The sequence below is a fragment of the Elaeis guineensis genome, chromosome 6 (assembly GCF_000442705.2).
Source record: "Elaeis guineensis isolate ETL-2024a chromosome 6, EG11, whole genome shotgun sequence".
Lineage (NCBI taxonomy): Eukaryota > Viridiplantae > Streptophyta > Magnoliopsida > Arecales > Arecaceae > Elaeis > Elaeis guineensis.
In genome coordinates this window covers 119,965,151-119,984,134 of record NC_025998.2, presented here as the reverse complement: position 1 = coordinate 119,984,134, position 18,984 = coordinate 119,965,151, and positions in this window count along the sequence as shown.

Here is an 18,984-nt window from a genome sequence, read left to right as displayed (position 1 = left end):
ATACTGATGTATTGGATCTACGAACATATTTGTCATAAATTTAAATTATTTAAAATATTCAAATAATTCCATAAAAAAATAAAAAAACAAACTGAAAGAGCATTGAAACTCTTCGATCAGACCAAAGAGGAAAATGCCTTTTCGATGAGTTTTTGACATATCTAGAAGAGAATAGGATTCTTTCTTATTAGAATCGACTTTGTTAGACATAATTTGATCCATAATGGGGTTTAAAAATCTGTCAGTCTCTTTTTAGGATTATGTTCTTGAGACTACTTATCATGTTCTCAATTGGATTCTGAATTAATCAGTCGTAAAGACTCTATATGAGATATGGACTAGGCATAAGCCAATACTTTCTTACCTTAGGGTTTGGGAGTATTTGTTTAATGTCAAACATTTGCAGATCGATTAGTTTGGATCTCGATCCTATATGTATTATTTAGTAAGATGATCCTAAAAAATCTAAGGGATATTACTTCTATCTTGCTAAAGAATAAAAGTTGTTTGGTATTTCTTTTAGAAAATGAGTACCTTGGTGAAGAAACTGATGTCTCTAATGTGAAACTTATGAAGTCCGACAGATAGAAGAACCAACATAATTTAATGAACCCATAGAATTAGATTTGATTAGATCAAATCCAGAATCTATTATAGAGGCACCATTAAGGAGATCCGATAGAGTACCACATCTATCGGATAGATACTTCGATTTTTAGTTTCAGAATGTGATCACTATTGAACTCGATAAGAACAACAAGAATCTGATCGTCTATATGGATGCCATGCAGAGATTTGACTCTGATTCATGGTTTGAAGCCATAAAATCTGAAATGAAGTTTATGAAGGTCAACGATGTATGGACACACATTGATCCACTCAAAGAGATAAAATTCATAGGATGTAAATGGATCTTCAATAGGATCAGAGAGTGCAAACAAAAAAGTGGAGACCTACAAAACTCATCTGGTTGCCTAAGAATATTGTCAATATTATGGTATTGATCATAACGAGATATTTTTTCCTATAGTAATGCTATAATATTTTAAAGTTAGAACATGCATTTTGATAAGTGATCAAAATGCATGGCTTCATTAGAAATGAAGAACTCTGTAAATATAAATGGGTTAATAGTTCTGTGAGTATATTTCTTATTTTGTATGTAAATAAAATTTTCTTAATCAGGAATGATATTTCTTACATTATAGAGAATAAAAATTTCGCTGTTATCATTATTCTCCATAAAAGATTTAGAAAAAGCATCCCTCATCCTAGGGATGAAGATCTATAGAGATAGATCTAAAAGCCTGCTTAGGTTATCTCAATCTACGTACAAAGAGTGTTTATGAGTAGAATTTATTCTATCATGTACACCATGTATAAACCGAATATAGTATACTCACTAGAGTAGTGAGTGGATATCTACAAGATCCAGATGAGAATCACTGGAAGGTCATCCTTAAGTATTTTAAAAATACTAAGGATCGGTGACTCGGTCATGAAAAATCTGACTTAAAACTTGTAGAGTATGACTTCAATTTTTAGTTGGACATAATAATAGTAGGAATATGTGAAAATACATTCTTATCCTAAATAATGGAGTAATCTACTGAAAAAATTTCAAGTAGAATAATATAGCCAATTAAATTTATGAGGTAGAATGCATTGCAGTATTCGATGCTTGCAAGAAAGCTATATGATTGTATAAGTTTACTGGCAAGTTAGGAGTGACACCTTCTGATGATGGTCCTGCTATATTGTACAATATCGGAACCATAGCTTATGCAAAGGAATCGGAGTTCTATTAGTTTATCAAGTATTTTGCATCACTTCCACCTTATTCGAAAAATCTATTAAGGTGACGTCGAACTTTAGAAGATCGATGGAAAGAAAAATCTGGCCAATTCATTTACTAAAACCTCGATATATAGAAGTTCTGAGATGATAAATCAAATATGGGTATATGATACTATACTGATTGGCTTTAGTCCAAGTGGAAGTTGTTGGTAAATATATTCTAAAGTCAATCGTTTGACGATTGCACTAATTATAAATGTATATGAATTAATAAATAATAAAAGTTATTTAGCCTTTTTCATCATAAGATTACATCTTCTGACGAACTCCTATGTTGTGATCAAATCTTTAAGATTATTTTGATCGATAAAGAAAGATTTATCGTATAGTCCTTAAACTGGTTCATGACCAAATGATATGCTATTACTAGGATGATGGTGATATCAAGTGTAAATCATTGTGTGCCATATGTGCTGGTTGTCCTCATAATTAAATAGTGTAGAGACACTGGTATGGCATGCAGGTGAGATTTAAGAATACATCGTCATTGAATGTGACCAACTGCGGAGAACTCTACTGTCAAGAGTAGCTTACGAAGGGTATGGATATAAGTGTCTCTCTGACCTGAGATCACCACGGTGACTTACAAGCAACTCACTATACTTTGATGTCAGATTAACTGAATTTTAAATTCAGTGATGGAAGATTTTTGGATGCAGTCAAGTACTTATCAAGTTGGTGCGTGAGTCAAGATGGGATTGATCCCTCCGAATTAGTTGGAGTTGATGTATCAATGCATTTCAATTTAACAAACTTGGGTCTGGATAATCTATGTGATGGATTTGAAAGATTAAAATATAATATGGATGACTTATCTCGGATTAACAGTTAAATCCTAGGTCATCCTTGAATATTAGGGTCAAAGGGATGAATTATACGATAACCATACGCCATAGGTTTTTGAATGTTGCTTCACCATCATTCGACATATTTGGATATTGGGTCACCATTGCTAAATAGTTACATTGATTGGTTCAAAAATTTATTCTTATACTGTTGGCTTAGGTTCAAAACTATAGGGTCACACTCAAAAAAAGTTTCTGACTGACCATGTAACTAATCAATGATTGAAAATCGTACAAGGGTTTAATTGTCAATTCGATTAATGATTAACCTTATGCAAAAGTTGTAATAAATTTATTCATCAAGTATTAGTGAATTAATAGAAGATTAATTAGCAATTACAATGCTGATTAGCTCAATTTGATTGAGCAAAGAGGATTTGATAAAATTCAATTGAATTAGATTCAATTAGGTTTGACTCGATTAGGTTATGAGATGACCTAATTGCTAAGGGAGAATTATCCCTGATTTGATCAGGATTTTTATTCAATCAATTTTTAATTTGATTAAAATTTGATTAAAAATTTATGAACTTAATTAGATTGAGTTTTATTTATTTATTTGGGCTAAACCAAATGTGATTTGGTTTGGAGTCAAATAAGAAAATTAAGAGTCCATATAGCATTGGACTCTTCTCCCTTGCACACCAAATTTTGCACGCCATATTTCTCCATGCTGAAATATTTTTTACATGAGACTTTTTCATGCCTAAGAGTCCCTCACCCTCTCTATCTTACGTCCAAATTTGGGTAAGATCTGATTTTAAATGGTATGTTCAAATTAGATTTGAATAGGATACCATATAGATAATGTTGGACATTATCTATAAGACCTTGCACTAACTTATTTTATTCTTTTCATTTGTGAGACATTTTGAGGAGGATTTTTATTATGAGAAATTAGTTGGAGAACTTATTTATCATGGAAAAATAGGAATTGGGGCATCCAATGTTTCTTTGGGCGTGAATTGGTGAGAGGAAGCGACAAAAGGCAAGTTAGAGTCCAACATCCCTAGGACTCTTCACCCTATCTTATTACATGCTAATAAAAAGGAGTTTATTTTTTTCTTTTGGGTGTGTAAGAGAGTAGAGAAAGGGATCTACACGTTGAGGGTCTTGGGGCATGAGTTCTTGGTGTGAAAAAGAAGAGGAGAGTCCTCTTCTCTTGGATGTGCGCAAAATCTAGTTTCTAGGATTTCTACCTCAGGGTTTGGGAAGAGAAAAAAATAAAAGAGAAAATAGCTTCTTCTCCATCTTTCTTTCATCTCTTCATCTCCTCGAGAAGTATATCTTCAATCTTCAAAAGGTTCGAGAGATTTAAAGAAAAGATCCAGATCAGCCAACCAGATGGTCTTCATGCGAGCTAACACTCTCGAGAAGATCGATCAGATTGGAGCTTTGAGTGGACTTCTCGTAGAGACCAAATACGTGTGCAAATGTAAGCAACCAGTAAAGATCATCTTTACCATGTCTCTCAGCAGCGGCAATCATCGACCCATGCTTACGTATCGAGTTCTAAACTCAGATAAGTGTAGATTTGATCTACTGCTTACATCCATGCATGCAGATTTTATATGCAACATATCATGTCATAGATCCTAGAGTAGGTTGATTTAATGATTAGATCATATGCATGTTAGATTAATATGATTAATCTGGATGCCTTTCGTTATATTTTATTTCAAAAATTTTTAAAATACAGGTATGAAATCGCCTATATTTTCCAACACCTCCAACATTTAAAGTTGATATCGTCAGCCTGACAGGCAGAAGCATGCGATGAAAGATTGTGACTGATGGGACCATATAATTGATAATTTTTTCAAAAAATTAATTTCTCCAGGTGGCAGCTTTTTATCTTCATCCTTGTCTTCTTTTAAATTTGCCTTTCGGGTGTACAGAGGAGACAATCGCAAGACTTTTCTTCTCCAAATTTTTGCTGCGACTCTTGACGATCCTTGAAGACAAGATAGATTCAAAGCGCTTGAGAAAGTTTGAGTTGGTACTGGCCAGAAGGAGGCAAATTAAAGTTCCATCTGTTGGTCCTTCGGTCCCGTTGGGTGGTGATGTGAGGGTTCCGATCGTTGAATCAACTGCTGCAGCTATAAGGGATGAAAATCCTCCCTTAATCACGGAGCCGACAGTTGCCCCATTGGAAGTCATGGCGAAAGCTCCACTAGAAGGGGCTCCAACAGAAGAGAGGCTGATGGAGAAGGTGCAAGGGATGGACTCGGCTAGCTACCCTGAGGAGGTCCCAACGGAGGCCATACAGGTAGAGGATGCGGGTGGTCGTGTCGAGGAGGCTCTGATGATGGCGATAGAAATTAGGGAGCCTTCGGAGCAGGTGCTCTCACTCCAATGCCTTCCCCCAACCGTAACTCAGGCGAGGACTTCACAGCAAGCACCTTCTGGTCTGTCCGCAGTAAAGAATCTCAAGTCCACGGCAAAATTTCTAGGAAGCTTTCTTTCTCCTGTTGAGAAGCAGTACATGGATGAGTAAGGGGCCCAACAAATGATGACAGGCGCTCTGAGATCTCTTGCTCAGACAGAGTGTCTTTGGATCTCTTCTTTTAATCTTCTATGACTTGCAACATTGAACGATTGAATGTAAATTTGTACAGATTGGATATTATTTGGCCAGTTTTGTTGGCTCTACCCCCAAAGCCTCAATGTTAGAGCTTGCTGCAATGAGAGAGGAGATGGACTCACTGAAATGTCGCTTGGAGCAGGTAGAGTCAACCAACTTTGAGTTGGTCAAAGAAACCAACTCTTCTAAAGAGGCTCTCCAAGAAGCTCGAGAAATAATTGATCGTCAGGATGACGAGTTGAGGAGAGCCGAGAAGAAGATTAAAGATCTTGAGCGATAGAGATCTAAAGCTGAAAGGAAGATCGAAGACCTCAAGAGGCAGAGATCTGAAGCTGAAAGAGACTGCTGCTGAACCTGCAATAACGTAGAGCACCTGAGGAGGACGCTCGAAGAAAAAAAAGGTCGAGATTATACCCTCAGAGGTTCATTCTTGAAGGAGTCCCAACGAAGGCTCAGCTAAAAGGGCCAGGACTTCAAAAAGAGGGAGGCGTAGGGAGAGAACACCTCTGAGGGGTGAGGGCTCTGCTTCTAAAGGGATCCAGGCATCTCCAAAGCCATTTGCCAAATTTTAGGAGGCTTCGTCTGAAATGGAGCGCTTGAAAAAGAAAAGAGAGCCAAAATATCCTCTAGCATCGATTCAAAGATCAAGAGCTCTTAACCAAAAATACTGAAAGAAGGGAAAGTCGGCTGACAAAAAAGGAAGCTAAAATCCTAAATCATGCCTGCAAAATGGTATTTTTTGCGAGCTTTGAGAGATACAAAATAATGGCCTAGGTGCATCTTCCTGTTGACAGTATCAAGCTTCTTCAAGCCGACCTTTTAGACGAAAGTTTGCTAGCTGTGGCGGTGGATAGTGCAGAAAAATTTGCGAGGGCATCTGGCTACTCTGTTAAAGCAAATAAAATCAACAAGACCGTCTAGACTGAAGAGGCTACCAGCTCGATCCATAGTCTGGGCCAAAATTCGAGCCGTACACAACTTGTACCCATACGCAGGTGTTTAAAAGAATTGAAATTCAAATCGCCTCCACGTGGTAGATACCATCGCATGTTCTCGCACGCCTCTTTGAAAGTGATGCAGTGTATGATTCGCCTGTCATTGGCATTAACTACCATATCGACGGCAAGAGTTACATCCCATCAAGGGTTGCCATGCATCGAGCATTCACTATGCTCTATCGATTCACGTCTACAATAATCAATGCTCTGAAAAAAAAACATCGCTTGGAGATGATTTGAACTCTGGGGCTATTTAAAGCCTCAGATGAGACTGAGCATAAGCATTTAGGATTTATCCTTCTCTCTTCATCATGAGTCTCCCTCTTCTTCTGACTATTGCTTCCTAAATTTCTTTTGTCAGGGAGATGGCCTCTGGAGACTCCGATTTCGTCCCACTGTGATTTCGATCTGAGCTGATGGAACGGGATGTGGTACTGCTTCACGAGCAGTTTTAAATCCCTTCAAAATTCCAACTGAAAATTTCAAGACTAAATGATGAGTTTGCCGCCCTCCCCTAGGCCGGATAAGCATCTATAAGGAATACTTTCGGGCTGTGCTAAGACTTCCTCTCCATCCCTTTTTCATGACTCTCTTCCAGTATCTCAAGATGTCGCCGTGTTTGATAGTTCCAAACTTTTGATAACATATCTGCAGCTTTACCACGGTATGTGTGCTAGCTGGGATTGATCTCAGCATCACGCTCTTCTTTACCTTCTTCAGCCTCAAGAGGCATCTGGATTCACATAGGTGGTGGTATGTGACGACACGAAGGAAGAAGAATATCCGCCCACTGATACAAGATGCTCCTACAGTAGTCCATGGTTGGAAGGAGCAATTTTTCTTCATCTCCCAAACGTTCGGCGAGGATTGGGGGTTTATCACTTGGGGCGAACCCTAAGAGGTCGTGCTAAAAGAGCCTCTATTAGATTAGTGCCTGAGGTAGGAAGTGGAGACCTTGCGTAACTTCAAGGTTTCGATACTAAAGGAACTTCTATTGGCACAAATGCTATTCAACGCCGGCATCAGTTAAACTGCTCCCCAAGATGAGTATAGGTTTTCTGTCTCAAAGCCATGTCTTCCTTGATTTTTGCTTTGCTTTTACACTAACCATTTGATTTTTACTTTGCAGAGATGGCTGCAGAGACAAGCCTAAATTTCATGAAAAAATTAGAGAAGCAGGCCCATCGAAATGCTGGCACACGAGCTATTCATCGGTTGCTCCTCCCAGCCGATGCAACCAAGCTACTAGCCGAGCTGCGCAGGGAGGTGAGGAGAAAAGCCATGGAGAGCTTCATCCGAGTAAATCGAGATTTCTGCAATTGTTTATTTTCAACATACATTTATTGCATTCACTGATAAGATGTTTCTCCTGATAGCTCGCCCATTACCTAAATGAATATATGGAGAGTTGCCTCGAGCTCTCAACTGAGATAAGGAAGCATCGAGCCGATGTCGAGATGCTCAACGGTACGAAAGATAAGGCAAAGAGGGAGGTCGGAGAGGCCTCCATGAGGGCCAATGTCACCAAAAGAAGAGCTGAAGATGCTGAAGAGGCACTAAGAGGAGCTATCGAGGAGAACTCCCGATTGCAAGAAAAAATAAAGGAGCTTAAAGCTGAGCTGGAGGTAGTGTTGGAATTCGTATATAGGGGCATACATATATGTTTCAAAAATTTATTTTCTAAACACCACAGTGAAATAGTAGATTAAAATACTTTTAATCTATATCATATATGTATAAAAATATAAACTACAAGGATCTACTTCATATGCTGAAATTGTACATATAATGAAATTTAACATGTGATCGAATCACATATCTATTTCATAATTTTTTTCTTCAAATCTGGATCTGAAAAAGAAGAAGCTCTTTCTTAATCTCATAAGTGTCCAACCTCTACAGGTATCCACTCGGGATCAGTCTGGAATAGCCCTCTTAAGATTGAATTTTCTTCTCTAAAATAATTCAGTCTGCGAATCTGAACGAAGCCTGGATCGTGATCAACTCTTTGATCCTTTCCTTGATCTTTTTCTTCTCTTCTTCTCTTGCCTTCTTCCCTTGATTTATGCTGTTACCATGTGATCGAAAATAGCAAAGAAGGGACGGCCAACAGCCTTGGGCATGGAAGAAGATAGGATGCCCAAGAGGTGGGGCAGGTGGATGCCCAAGGGAGAAAAGAAAGGAAGGAGAAGAGAGGGCATGGGGGGGCTCCTTTGTGGTGTGTGGGCTGCTGGTTTGGATACTTAGGGATCTTAGGAGAGGTCCCTTTAAATAGACATAAGGATTGAATCCTATTCAATCTCATAATACAAGTCCAACTTATATTAGGTTTCTTAATAACTTAAGTTATTCAATTTTCATTAGGAGACCTATTAGGCGCCAACTCTTAGAGCCCTTACACCCACATAAACACAACCCAAAGTGTACCCAAGGGATGCCCCATAAAGGGTCTACATGCTCTCTAAAGATGGGACACGCCCAACTTGATCCAATCAAGGTGGTGCCCCAACTAAACTATCAAGGAATATTAATTAAGGACTTGCACCCTTAATTCAATTGATCCAAAATCTTAAACACCCAACAATTGGAGTCCAATGAATCTAATTCATTTAGATTATTAGTAGGTAATTATATTTGAATTATCTTAAGAAATCCAAACGTAAAGAGGAAATTGGGTCCAATCATGTGCTAGCAAGATTATCTGGAATCCAATCGAATTTCTCTAAATCCAATTGATACTTCATAAGTCTAATTGCTAATTTCAGGCCTAATCCCTTTGTTATGTGACTCCATAGATTCAATTCTATCTGATAGTGAGATATACAATGATCTCTATCAAAGTATCATTGAAACTCTTTTCAATGGATCGGAACAATTTCACTCTAACTCATCAAGAATTGTCGATCCAGAATAATCCTAGTCAGCTTTCACAATCCATCAGTGACATCTAGTAATATGTAGTGGCAACCCAGTAGAATCGAAAATGAACATCAAGGTGTAGTTAGCATGTGATTCAGTCCCTCTATCATGAGTCCCGACTAGATGGCAGGTCATGGATAAATCATCAAATCTCAATATCAGTTATATGATAGATCCGATCAGCTCAAGTCTAATTATAATTTTTATGAAAACTTCTTTCCATCAATCATACTGCTGTGGCTACAGACTCTTAGACTTAGCTTTTAAAATCCTATTGGACTTCTCTTTTCTATCAAGGTGGATAGATCCCATCTTAATGCGCACTCTACTCCTACAGTGGACCAACTGTCATTAATATCCACTACAAGAGCTCATTGAGATCTATATTTATGTGTCAATCAAACTCCAGCAGCCTCACTGTGAGCAGTCATATCATCTCAAATCAAAGGATCATTCACACAACTACAATATTGAGACAATCACTAACGATCAAATAAAAATCTAAGTGATCTCTCGTATGATCACACTCAGTACTAGTTATTTTCTAACAACTACCTATACTCGTCATCCAGTATCTCTACACTGTAGATCAGAGACTCATCTATTTCGAAAAAAGCGATCTGTGCATCAGTCTATCCAGATCAATCACCGTCCTCATGATGATACTATGATCGAGAGCATTTAAGAATTAAATACATATCTCTAATTTTTAATTCTTTGATAATATATATCGAAAGTTAATTCCATAGATGATTCAAGGACACATCACACTTGAATAAAAAATAAATTTATCCTTTTATTGATCAAATCAATGTATTAAGTATAAAATTGTATCCTAGATTTATTATAATGTATCAGCCATATTGACTTCTAGAACATACATCTAACAGATAGCAAAAAAGAAGGCAATAGAGGCTGCCTCCAGGGCTGTTACAGACTTTCGAACGTCGATAGAATATGAGGATGAGAAAATTAAGTTTTCTGCTGATGCCTATGCTGATGAAAAATAGCTGATCTGAGATAGGATTGCTACTCAGTATCTAGAATTAAATCTAAATTTTTTGGATGAGCTTTGAAAATCTACTACAGCCGACGTACCTACGACGAACATCCTAGCTCCAGACGCTGCCTCTTAGACTTTTAACTTTCTTCTTTTTTGCTTTGTAACCAGACCTTCTAAGGTCGTTGGAAAAATTCTCATTATAAATATTTTGCAAAAAATGAATGAATAAAGTTTGATCCTTTTTTTATTTTCTGTCTTTCACTTGTGATTGCACACTTAGCATGCAAGGTGATTTAGGATAGTAGGCTCTGTAGTGAACTTAGCTTCAATCGTAGAAAGTAGGAGTGTTTTGGGCAAAGAAACATCAATGGTAGCCAAGTCAGTTTTAAATTAGGGTCAATCAAAAGTCGTTGAGACTTGGATCGATCAAAGATCACCGAGACTTGGATCGATCAAAGGCAATTGCTCACTCATGCCAATCGAAGGTTGTTGTTCGTGCTTGCTGATCTGAGGCATTTGTTTGTGCTTGCCAATCTGAGGCAATTATTTGGACGGCATCTTTGCCTCGCACTTTTTAATGTGAGTAGTCATGGGGAACAACACCTACTGACTCTTCCAATAGGATAATGACTGGGAAAGAATGTTAGGCTTGTAAACATACACCACGAAGTCATGCATTGATCCATGAAGTGTCACTTGGATTTATTTTTGGTAGTAAGAAAATACACCATTTATTACCTGATCCTACTTTTTGTCTCTCTCCTTGTAGAAATTTTTTTCCCTTATTACGATGGCACCACCTCTGTATCCACCTATCTCAGCAATTAAACCCAGGGTAAAGGAGTGGAGGGCCTTCGTGAGAGCAACCCACGAGAGAGCAAGGATTAGGTGCACTGGACCATCTTCCTCTTGCGGGGCACCCTCCAACCCTCGGGTCCTGCCACCTTCTGAGAGTGGACATACCCCTCAGTCTGGATAGATTCTGTCTAGTATCTGAACGTGCTGTGCTGAGGAGTCCTGGGCCTTTGCAGAGTTTTAAGAGGCTGTCGACATTGCTATCGCCATTTTTATCCTCATTTTTGAGGATTGTAAGGCCCACTTGCTGCAGATAATACCGTATCTAGAGCTCCAATTCCTCTAGTTTGGGAATAGTGATGAAGAGGCGGGGGTCTTCTCATCAGATGAGGACTGAACCTCCTCATCTTCTCTCTTCTCTTTTCTTTTTTTTTTTATAAGGTGGCACCTCAAATGCCATCTTTTTTCTTTAAATATTTGAATGGAAAGAAATTATCCTTCTTGCCATTTGCATTCTCTTTATTTATGCATGCGTATTTTTTACTCAACACGTAAAGGCTACTCTTGACTTAAGGAACTTAGAGTTGTCCCAACTAGTAAGGTCTACAGTGCAATTCTGACCTTAGGGATTTAGATGAATCCATTCTGATTTAAAGAACTGAACATTATTATGGAATCAGAGCTAAAACCATCCCGAGCAGAGGAGCCTCGATGACCACAGTCCTGATCAAAAGGACTTTCCAAGTCGAAATCAATCGAAGGTAATTATTTGAGCAGCGCCCTTACTCTGCTCATTGATACGAGTGGCATTTCTACTCTGCTCGCTGATGTGAGCGATATTTTTGCTCTGCTCGTTGATATGAGTAGTATTTTTGCTCTGCTTGAAGATGCGACCGGTATTTTTACTCTGCTCATTGATGCGAGCAGTATTTTTACTCTGCTCATTGATGTGAGCAAAATTTTTGTTCTGCTCAAAGATGCGAGAGGTATTTTTGCTCTGTTCGCTAATGCAAGCGGCATTTTTGCTCTGCTCAAAGATTGTAGATTAAGGTCCTTTCGGTTGGCCCTCCGAAGATCCTTTTTGGTTAGCCTTCGCTTGCTAGGTATGGTTCCAATCTTGTTATGAACTGAGAATCTTTTTAGGTTAGCCCTACGAAGGTCCTGTTTGATTAGCCTTCATTCGTCAAGTATGATTCCGCTTAAAGAAATCTTTGTAGAGCTCATTGGATATGAGTTTTAAACTTCTCATGCCATTTCCACGTGCGAACACAAATTACTAAACCTGAAATTTTATGTATTCAACGGTAAGATGTTACAACATCATTGATAGTACATGCGCAAGTTAGCCAAATTTCATGGCCTAGGAAGTGGAGTCCCACAAGCTGCTTTACCTGATAGGTCTCAGAATGTACTACCTCATCCACTTGATAAGAGTATTCCCAGTTGAGTGACAATTTCTTTTGCTCGGTGGGCTGTGAAACTTCAGCTCATCGTAGCATCAGGTCGCCAACTCGAAACTCCTTGGTCTTGACTCGAGCGTTGTAGTATCTGGCTACCCTCTGATAATAGGTAGCCATTCTTATGGCAACACACTTTCTACTTTCTTTGATCAGGTCAAGATTAGTCTGAAGCCATACTGAATTGATGTCTTCATTATACTCCTCCATCCTGAGGGTCGGGAGCCCAAATTCTATAGGTACAATCGCTACAATCCCAAATGTGAGTGTGAAAGGAGTCTCGTTGGTTGGAAGCCTCTGAGTGGTCCGATAAACCCACAGTATATGATGAAGCTCATCTACCCATGACTTCCTAGTCTGATCTATTCTGACCTTCAAGCCCTGCATAAGAGTTCTGTTGGTTACCTCTATCCCTCCATTTGCTTATGGATGGCCAATCGAGGTGAAGCGGTGCTCTATTCCATGTTCTTTACAAAATTTTTAAAGTCAAACACCATCGAACTGTTTGTCGTTGTCCGTTATCAGTACTTTGAGAAGACTATAGTGGCAGATGATAGATTTTCAAATAAAATCTTTTACCCTTATCTCTGTTATATGGACCAGAGGCTCGACTTCAATCCACTTTGTGAAGTAATCGATGGCCACTAGAAAAAACTTACGCAAACTTGATGCGAGAGGAAAAGAATAAAAAATATCCATCTCCTATTGAGCAAACGGCCATGGGGCACTAGTGAGAGTTAGAAGCACTGCCGGCTGATGCTGAATATTAAAATTTCGTTGGCACCTATCTTAGTTCCTGACAAAGTTACCTGCATCTTGCTACATTGTGGGCCAGTAGTAGCCCTGTCGAAGTATTTTATAAGACAAGATATCTACCCCCCAAATAGCTTCCGTAGATTCCTTCGTGAACTTCTTGCAACGCGTAGTCTGCCTCGGGTGGGCGCAAGCACTTCAATAGAGGTAGGGAGAAAATTTGCTTATACAACTTGTCATCATATAGAACATAGCAGGCCACCTACTTCTTTATCCTTCAAGCCTCCTTGTGGTCAGGTGGTAGCTCGCCCAACCTGAGATACTTGAGCAGAGGATTAATCCAGCAGGGTTCTTCATCAACTTGCTGGATGACAAGAGGCTCCTTAAGGCTCGAAGCTTTCAGTACTTTGAAGTAGGTCCCTTTTTGCAAGTTAACGGGCAACAAGATCACTAACTTCAATAGTGCATCTGCTCTGGCATTATCCGCCCTGAGGACCTGCTAAATGTCAAAACAAGAGAAGATCAAGGTTAAGTCTTTTATCTTTTGAAGGTATTTCTTCATGTTCTCCTCTCGGACCTCGTATTCGTCCTTGATTTGTCCAACCGCCAACTGAGAATCACTAAAAACTTTCGGATGCTGGGCCCTCACTTCTCTCACCACTTTGAGACCAACAAGTAAAGCTTCATATTTTGCTTGTTGGTGGCGGTCGAAAATTTGAAGTGCAAAGCATATCTGCCATGTCTCCTTCTGGACTAGCTAAGATGAGCCCAGTCCCTGCTCCTGCCATATTTAACGAGCCATCAGCATGTAGTGTCCATAGCTCTTTCGAGTTAGATCCTATATCTGCCTCTTCAATTCTCAAGCTTTCTCCAACTTTCAAAACTTCTGCAACTTCCGAACTTTTTTCATTCGGGATGGTGCATTCAAGGATAAAATCTGCCAACACCTGGGCCTTGGTGGAAGAACTCAGACAGTACTGCACGTCCAATTCAGCAAGTTCCAGAGCCTACTTCGCAATACATCCTGAGATGTCCGAACGGTGGCGAACAATCTTGATCGGCTGATCTGTAAGCAGCGCTATGGTGTGATCCTGAAAATAAGGCTGTAGCTTCCTCGTTGTGACAACTAGTGTAAAAATTAGCTTCTCAAGCTTAGAGTATCTGATTTCCACATCATAGAGAACTTTGCTAGTATAGTATATGGACTTCTAAATCCATCCTTTCTGGATAAGGACTGAACTGATTGCCACTAGAGAAACGGCAATATATAATAGCAACTCCTCATCAGGCTCGGGCTTCGAGAGCAATGATGAAGAGCTGAGGTACTGCTTCAATTCTTCAAATGCCTTCTGGCATTCGACGGTCCACTGAAAGTCTTTTGACTATCTGAGGGTCTGAAATAAAGGGAGGCACCTCTCGATTGATTTAAAAACAAAATGGTTGAGCAAAGCAACCTTGCTGGTAAGATGCTGCACCTCTTCGATGGTTCTTGATGGCATCATCTCCAGGACTGTCTTGATTTTCTTGAAATTTGCTTCGATGCCTCTCTGTGAGATCATAAATTTAAGAAATTTGCCAGCAGTAACCCCGAAGGCACACTTTACCAGATTCAGCTTCATTTAAAATCAATGGAGGGTGTCAAAAGTCTTCCAGAGATCGGCAATATGATCCGGGGTAGCTCGACTTTTGACAAGCATGTCGTTTATGTATGCCTCTATATTGCGACCAAGTTGGTCTTTAAAAATCTTATCCACCAACTGCTGATAGGTAGCTCCTGCATTCTTTAGGCCAAAAGACATCATCATGTAACAAAAAAGTCCACGGTCAGTAATAAAGACTATTTTCTCTTCATCTTTAGGTACCATCCAGATTTGATTATAACCGACAAAGATATCCATGAAGCTGAGAAGCTCATATCCAGAAGTAGCATCCACCAACTGGTCAATCTGAGGCAATGGATAGCTGTCTTTAGGACCGACTTTGTTCAAATCGATGAAATCAATGCACATGCGCCACTTTTCTTTCAACTTCTTGACCAGCACAACATTCACCAGCCAATCTGGATACATGACCTCTCTGATGAAGCCAGCCTTGAGCAGCTTGTCCACTTTCTTGGCTATGGTCTTCTAGCACTTTAGGGCAAAGCTCCACTTCTTCTGCTTCATCGAGCGGTGGGTGGGATCTACCTTTAGGTGGTGGAAAATCATCGCTGGATCCATACCAGGCATGTCCGCGGTCGATTAGGTAAAAAGATTTGTATTCTCCTATAAAAGAGCAATTAGTTGACTCTTGGTTATCTCAGCTAGGTGTGAACCGATCTTCATCATCCGATTGGGATCCTCTTTCCTTAGAGGAACATCCAAGAGATCCTCAATTGGCTGGGCACGTTCCTCGACCAAATCTTCTCGAGTATCCAACCCTATTGGAAGTTCAAGCTGGACCTCCACTTGGGCTGGCTGACCTTCTGCTTGAAACTTGACAGCAAAGCATTATCGAGCCATGGTCTGATTACCTCAGATTTGTCCAACTTCATTTTTTATTGAAAACTTTACCATCAAGTGGTAGCTCAATACAATGGCCTTTAAAGTCTATAAGCTCGGATGGCTAAGGATTACGTTGTAGGCTGAGGAAACTTTAACTACCAGAAAGTTAACTTGAATTGTTGTTCTCTGCAATGGAGTACCCACAGTAATAGGGAGCTTAATCATCCCCTCTGGAATCACTGAACTTTTGGAGAAATCTTGAATCGGGATGTCGAATCTATTTAGCTAGTCTAGAGTAAATCCCATTTGGGTGAAGATAGAATAATACAAAATATCAACTGAGCTTCCATTATCAATAAAAATATGGTGTATATTAAAATCAACAATATTTGCTGTCACAACCACCGCATCATTATGCAGAGAAAGTACACCTTCTGTATCCCACTCGATGAAGACAATGATGTCTTTGTGCCTATCTTTGAGCCTTGTTCTTTTTGCCTTCAGAGGCTCTGTCAATCTGGACGACCCTCCAATTATCATATAGATTTTTCTCCAGATGGGTCGGTATTTCACTGTTGCTTGTCCCCCTATTTTCTGCCTATCCTGCTGCACCGATATTGGCTATGGCTGAGGCAAAGGGAACAATTACTGAGGCAAAGAAAGTGGCTATTGATCTCTCGGAGGTCGACGTTGAGGTGCTGTCTTCCGAACAAAGTGATTAAGCCTCCCCTACCTGACGAGCCTCTCAATCTCATCTCGAAGCTGAATATAACCTTCAATGTCGTGACTATTCTCCCGATGGTAGAAGTAATATTTATTTAGGTCACGACGGCATTCTGGCTTTGTCTGTATTTTTGGAGGCTCGAGCAATTTGGCTCGTATCTCCATTAGTACTTCCCTCCTGAAAACATTCAAAGATGTGTAGTTAGTATCACGCCTAGGAGGAAAGGGTTGTCGATCCCTTCTCTGAGAACTTCGAGATCGATAATTTCAGGAGCCCCCATTCTTTTGCCTCTGGAATGGGGATCGGGAGCGCTGTCGAGTTCTCCCTTCTCATCTCGAAGAATGCTCTTTATTTTGCCCCACCGCCATGAAACTGGTAGGGGTCTTCTCCACAAAAGCCTCCTCCGTGCGGGCATATTTCTCTGTACGAACAAGCATATTTGGAAAGTCTTGGGATAAGTCTTAGTCAACGATTTTTTTAAGTCATTCTTCAGTAGGCCGCCCATCATCGTGACCATCGCAGTCGACTGATCCAAATCATGGACTTTCAGGGTCACCGCATTGAAACTATTAACATAGGTGTGGATCGACTCACCCTCCTTCTGCTTGATGGTGTGGAGGTAGTCGGACCACTTCTGTTGTCGTCAGCTGCTGACGAAATGATCGATGAAGGACCAGCACATCTCCTCAAAGAAGTGGATGGAAGCTGGCTTCAAGCTTGAATACCATTATCGAGCCATCCCTTTGAGAGTAGGAAGAAATGCTCGACAGAGGATGACATCAGATGTCCCCTGAAGGAGCATTGCCATATTGAAAGTCTCCAGATGATCGACAGGGTCGGTGGTCCCATCGTAGACCTCGACCTAGGGCAACTTGAAGTGCCGAGGGAGTGGCTCCTATAATATCTTTGGAGCAAAGAGTGGCTCACTATTGAACCTCTCATAGGGCTGCATCGAGAAGTTATTATTAAGAGCATTCTCGATCTTTTTATCTATCCTCTCATCGAGTACTCGAAACCATCTTTCGATGGCTAGATCTCGGATGGTGCAGGCCTTGAAATACCGAGGAGAATGACGATCAGGGGTTGAATTATGCCCTGATTGCGGACTAGGAGATTGTCGCCCGATCGATTGCTGGGCCCTAAAATGGCTCTGATGAGTTTGCCTTCTCCCTGGGCTCTGAGGAGGCACATGCGACTTTGGCTGTAGTGGGGGCACCACCATGAGAGGCACCGATGGTGCCACCGAGAGAACCACTGGTTGCACTACTGAGGGATGTGCAGGGACAAGCTGAGCAGGCTACGGCATCGTCTGAGGAGGTGCAAGAACAATCTGGACCGTTTGGACCGCGACCGTCAAATTCTAAACCTACTGAAAAAGCAGGTTGAATAGATCCACCATGACCACTACTGACTGGATTGGCAGAGGAGTCTCCATCGTCGGTTGCTGTGCCTGGCTGTTAGGCTAGCTCTGTGCCCGACGAGAGGCGGCAGTGTTGGAGAGTCGAGATGATGCTCGCTTTAATGGTATAATAAAGATTACACCCTTCTTCTATCTGTTGCTGCTTATTTCGACTAGGTCGGAAGGCGGACCCTGGTTCTTGCGTAGGGAGTGCTGGAGTGACCTACAAAATAAATCCAAATTGAAGATTTTCGCTCCGACGAGGACCTTCCGACGCTCAAGTCAGATTTCAGAGAATAAAGAGAGCAGCAATGAGTTCTCTGAGAATGATTACTTATCTTGATCCTCGATACTTTGATCGTTTATATAGAATGTCATCGAACAGCTGGTCGAATAGCTGTAAGATAGTGTGATTCCGAAATTGCAAGGTCGTTGAACATGCCATTACGGACAAGATATTTTAGCCCTTAATCACTCCCACAAAATCAGGGGAGTCGATTATCTCTGAGTCTATCCACCCGAGGTAGACAACTGTTGTACATGTTAAAAAATAAGTCGGTCGAGGTAACGGAGGCAACTCACGTACCAGACAAACCATGCGACAGGCAGTAAGTTAGTAGCTCGGCTTTGCATACCTTAGCTCTGTTCTTAGGTCAGCAACCAAGCAATAGCTCGACGGTTTGAGGTATCCCATAATAACAGACTGATCTGAGATATTTACAGTACCACTGCAACAGTTTCCATGTCAAAATTATGAGTCTTTGAGGAAAAAAAATTTAATTATTTTAAAAATCTTAAATTTTTTAGAGATTTTTATTGTTATTTCGAATTTTGATTTGTTACAATCAGATCATTCAACTTTTAGAATGTAGCAATTTTTTCCTAACTGCTACTTCCGTCTAATAACCGTGATGAAAATAGTCATGTACTATTGCATGACATATAGCCGAAGTTGATGTAGCATGAAATAGTTGATGTAGAATCTTTATAAACTCTTTCTTCCACTATTCTCTCTTTTATTTAGGATTTCTATTTCCTACTTTTTCTCTTTATCACTATATCCTTTATATTCCTACTACCTCCTATACTACCATCGGTACCTCCATCTCTACCATCACTGACTCTAAAACCTCCGTCATAGCCACCACCACCACTAAGACCACCTCC